Source organism: Hydra vulgaris, chromosome 03 (genome assembly GCF_038396675.1).
Source record: "Hydra vulgaris chromosome 03, alternate assembly HydraT2T_AEP".
Taxonomy (NCBI): Eukaryota; Metazoa; Cnidaria; class Hydrozoa; order Anthoathecata; family Hydridae; genus Hydra; species Hydra vulgaris.
The window spans coordinates 25648142-25654141 of record NC_088922.1 but is presented as its reverse complement, the minus strand read 5'-3'; positions in this window follow the sequence as shown (position 1 = coordinate 25654141).

The following is a 6000-nucleotide window of genomic DNA, read 5'->3' as shown; positions in this document are numbered from 1 at the left end:
GCGTAACAACACATATTGCCAACTCGGTGAATGAGTGGTTTCAAATTTGACATGTTACTCTTCTACCCTCGCCGGGACAATCTCTATATCTTAGCCTCATTGAAAATATTTGGTCGTATATGGAAAAATATTTATCAAGAGAGAGAGTGTAGAAAGCTTTGCACAATTGAAATTTACATTAAAAAATATTTGAAACGAAGTTTCAAAGTAATTATGTATGCGTTAGATTAAATCTACGCGAAACGTATTTGAACCTTCGTAAAAACACGTTGTGGTCATGCAAAATACTCAATTAAAGCATATTTTATATTTTTGACACATTTTTTTAATTATTGATTTTTGACCTGATTCTCTGTTTTTTTATTGATTTCGGTACCAAAATCATATCTTTTTAAAAATATTATTTATTTTTGTTATACAATGAATTCCAAACTTTTTTTAAAAAAACTCTCTTCTTTAATTTTTTTGTAAAAAACTTAAAAATAATTTAAATTAATCATTTAAAAATGTAAATGACCTATTATTTTTGAAAACCACTGTTTTAAATAAAATTTTTATAATATAAAATTTTATTTACAAGAAAGCAAATATGATTTTAAAAAAATTAACTACACCTTTTCAAGATGTAATTGAGAACTTGAAAGTTTTTATTAAGAGAAGCAAAATGTAATTGAGAAATACAACATATAATTTAGAAGTCGCAATATGTGATTAAGAAACACAACATGTAATTAAGAAATTTTAAAATGTAATTGAGAAACCCAACATGTAAATAAGAAATCGCATAATATTTTTGAAAAACAAAAGTTGTAATTCAGAAATCGTAATATGTAAATGAGATTACATTATTTGTAGTTGCAAATTCAATGTAAGTTTAAAGGTCATTATAAAAGATCTTCTTGGACATGCATTTTAATAAGTTAATAATATCAAATTTAGCATATGTGTTCACCAGCAATGCAGTAATATAGTAACGGAAACGAAAGATCGTTGTGTTATTGTCAATACACTATGAATAGAAAGTCCGTTATTAAATTGAATCCGTACAAGCATTTATTTCTCCAAATTTGTTTACAACCACTGGAACAACCAGAACCAACTTGTCCAATTTGTAGACATGAAATACATACAACTGAACAAGTTGAAAGAAAAAAATATGTTTTATCTTCATCGAACTATAGAAGAAGAGTAATTGAATGTGCTGAGCGAAACTTTAGGTGTCAGATATAAGACAGCGTGCAATTGGGTCCGCACCGGAAAGTGGTTACATCCGGGAATCGTTTAGAGGATTTGGTCGTCGTAACAGACAATGCTCCATGTCACGCTCGTTTGGAAAGGGTGTTTGAAAATTCACCGGCTCAGTTGTTACGATAAAAACCCTACAGCCCAATGTTAAACCCAGTGGAAGCTATCTGATCCAAAATAAAAATAAACGTTAAAAATGTTATTCACATTCCACCTGCATTCGTTGCTTGGATTATGGAACAACGAATGCAGTATTTAGAAAGAATTGTTACTGCGGCAGAAAATACAATAATGGGAGGTGATTGTACACGCGCTGTACAACATACGACCACGCATTACGCAACAATTTTGAATATGGAAGATGCCCAAGTTGGTGCTTAACTGAATATTGCCATGATTTTTAATGACGTTGTTTAAATTTGAATTTTAAATTTTTATGTAAATAAATTATTTGTGTTTTATTTATTATTCATCTGAAATCTCAATCAAATTTTTCACAAACAAAAATAAAAGAAAGTTTTAATTGATATCCAATAGGATATTTCCAGTTACCGCCTAAACCTCAAATGCGTTTTTCATGACTTTTTATATTTTATTGATATTATATTATTATTTCCAGCCTTAAATTACAAAGTATATTAGGACTACAAAATTCAAAATACAAAGAACTTTATATTCTTTATACTTTTCTCAATTACAACTTTTATCTTCTAAATTACATCTTACGTTTCTTAATTACAACTTTCATCTTCTAAATTATATCCTACGTTTCTTAATAACATCTTTCATGTTCTAAATTACATTTTACGTTTCTTAATTACAACTTTCATCTTCTCAATTACATCTTAAAAAGGTGTAGAAAACTATGTGAGGCATCATAATGCATAGGATTCTATAAAACAGCAATAATGTATGTAAAAGTATTGCAAGAAACCTTTTGAGTTGAAATCAGTAACTACATCTAGATGTATTATTTGACTCTTATTAGCTCATATCATTTTATACAATCAATCTTATTAATACCTTGTTTATTTATGTTTTGATTTTTTAAAACTAAAACTTGTTTAAATTTATTAAAAACAAGTTATTAAAAAATCATGGAGCACACTTTTTTCTATATGAATACAAAAATTGTTTAAGCCAAGACTTTCATTATCGATTACGAAAGTTTTTAGTAAAATCTTTGGATGATGATAATTGGTGGAGAAAATTGTTAAAAAATTTGGTGATAAAGATTTTTATGATGTTGCAATCTTTTTATAAGGTTGCAATTCAGAAACAAAAATTGCGTTGAAAATATTTGACTTAAAAGTGAAATTAAAACTTTAACTGGTTATTCAGGTATTTAATTAGCCATACTTGTCAAACTCTTCGAGTTTACTGACTTTCATTTTGCTTTTTATATTAATTGAAAATTCAGATTCAAAAATTTATTAAAGCAGATTATAGTTACTATAGTTACCCTAGTAGCTTTATTATTGGATTACTACAACTAATTTAGCATTAATACTTTCAGTAAATAACATATTTGTGTGTAGCAGTTAATATGCTTGTATAAGTTCTGTAGCATTTATACTTATTGGCTTTGTAACTTTGTCTTTGTAACTTTGTCTTTTATATTTTAAATTCTTTTATCGTGTGATAATTTTTCATTTTTCTATTGGAAAATACTGTAGAAGCAAACAACAATCCACCGAAAAAGCTTTTTTTTTTTTTTCTTCCGGTTATTCTAAGTTTAAAAATCTGAATAGAAATTTACGTTGTTTTTTTTTCATTTCTAGACAAAAACTTATCACAACACTATCTCACATAAGTATGCTACCTTTAATAAGATGCTATCTTCCCCAACATACTCTAAGATTATTTTATTTTCTCTATCCGGTATAACTATTGTTGTACTGTTTGGTGTTAAAAAGAAAGTTTTTTTTTGAGTTGTATAAACATTCTACAACGTACACCTATCAAAGTTATCAAAAAATTTTCCTTTTTAATCTAATATATGAAAAAGATTTTCTGAACTAAAAATTTCGAGATCTTGGAAAGCTTAATAACCATCTTTTTGTACTTCTCCAAACAAACTTAATTCTTTTGTTTACTTCGTTATTAAACTATTATATACGTTACTATAGTATATCGTCGGGGATAGCGCAAATCCGCGTAACTAACATTGGCCACTATATTTGGATATTAATAATTTTAACACCAAATATCTATTGTTGACATTACAAAAAACATGAATAATGGTTTATTTAAACTTGTCTGGACTTGCCTAGATCCTCACTAAATATAAATACGATAAACTTCGGATATTAATTTCAATATTGTTTTAAATGTAAAGCATATCAGTGAGTCATTAGATATTGTTTAGAAGTAGTGATTTATATTTTAGTCAAACAAATTTATGAGCTAATTTTTATATAAATATATCCATATTTATATAAAATATATTTATATATTTATATAAAAGTGATATTTCATTTTGATTTTGTTTATCAGAGTATCTTTTTTTAAAGTTCTGAGTTTTATTCTTTTTTTTACTACTTCACTCGATTTTATATCCGTGCGCATTTCATTACTCGATTTTATATCCGTACGCTTTACCCGTATAATATTTTATGCGTAAGAGTTAATAACAATTTAATAAGTAACAGTAAGTAAGTAATAAGTATATTTTATAGTAACAGTTAGTAAATAAAAAGTTAGCAACAACTCCTGATAGTTCAAATAAAAGTAAAACATTTTTAACCTATGTACCATCGTTATAGTGTAAAATTGCTGAATTTTTTTTTTTTTTTTTTTTTTCATTAATTAAACAATAATTAAACAAAAGTTGTTGTTTCTTGGAGCTTATAATTTTTGAAGAAAAATGTTAAAAAGGTTGAAAAAATCAAAATAGAACAGCATTCATAAGAGTAACAAAAAAGTGCTAAAAGTTGCAATTTTATTTCAGTTTATGACCTTTAGCCTTTAGCCATATTCTTTCGTTTATTTATCGGATAGTAATTTTTTGTCTGGATATTGAGTAGAGAATATATTTTAACTGAGTATTGTTTGAACTTCTATAGAAGCTCTGTGATATAAATATGTTCATTTTGTTATCTATATCTTTTTTAAGCTTTTGCCTGATTATTATTTTCTACTTGTACCCTAATGCTATGTATTTTCACTGATAGTTTCATTGTCAATCTTCTTTAATTTTATTTTAATTGGTTAATTTAATCTTTAATTTAATTAGTTTACAAAACAATCATCTCAATAAAAAATTTGAAATCAAATCAGGGTTATGGCGTTTTTTTATTAGGTCAAGGTTTTTCATCATTTATTTTTAATTTAGGATTCGCTGTCATAGTAATAAATAAATCCGGAATTTCTTTCAGAAATGTATCAGCAAATGCATTCTGAAAAAAATTATGCATATTTCTTGGACGGCCGTATTAACTTAAAGGTTTTTCCTGGAATCATGACTTCACCATTTTCAGTGCATAATAGTAATGCATAATAGTATCAGATATATTCTTGTTAATTCGAATGCAAAAACACACATATCTACCTTTCCTGTCAGTGTCATCACACATTCCTTAATAGTCTTCCTCCCTTGCTCGTTTTTTTAGGCCCCGTGATTTTTTTTATGACATTAACTTTTTAACGAATCATTTGAATCTTCTCAATTCCGAGTCCCACTGGCTACTAACTTTGAATTTATGAATTTTATTGCTAACTCTATAATTAAATGCCTCGTTTCCATCATGAACCCAAATTTTTAGTAGCGGTTGTTAACCACTAGTTGGTTCTAAGTTTCCTAAATTGTGAAAAACCTTTCCATGTACTTTTATAGCTATAGGTTCTCAAAACATTGTTTCAATACCAGATTACTCCATGATGTAAAAAACAAACTGTATAAAAGAATGTTTGTTAAGAATGTTTTATTTCGCTAATCTTTACCTGTAAGTAATCTCTAAAAAAACACATACATAACAACTTTAAAGAGGGAGGGGGGCACCACACCCCTACACCCCCACACTCTCTCGTCCAAGAAGGCTCTGGCTACAGTTACCTTTCTCATTCGATTCATTTTGAAAAGACACACATATCTGGACCATTGATCCACAGTAACATTCATTTACATAAGATGTTGCTGCCAATTAAATTTTTCACTTTAAATGTAGCTTTTTTCTGTTGACCCTTCTTTATTAACTTAGATTCTTTTACGCTGTTTGTTGTCAGTTAACCATCATTGTACGTACATACGCCTTTTCTTCATCATTGTACGTACATACGCCTTTTCTTCACAGCATTTTTCTCATTTTTTTACATTTTTCTCATCTTAGCTAAATCGCAGTTATCTAATCTTTAACTTTAATTTTTAATCCTTCTTTAACTTTGGCTTGACTTTTCTGGGATAATAAGTCTGATAAGGATGATAAGTTATTATATGCAAATCAATCAATTTATTATCATTCAAACCATACTTAACTTTTGGTTCACTTTTCTAGATTGATAATATTGCTTTTCTACGCAATTCAGCTAATTCAAATTCAGATTTATATTAATTTCAGCTTTCTTTTTTCGCATTATATTAGCAATATATTTGCCTTGCTTAGCCAATTTGTCATAAAATTTATTTAATAATTTTTAGTCTTGTCAGAAATAGCTACTGGTAATTCATTTGCCTGTTCTGATTGAGCTACCATATCTTTTAAAGATATGATAACTTTATTTTACTTACCCCCATTACTTGACTTGTTCATTGCTATA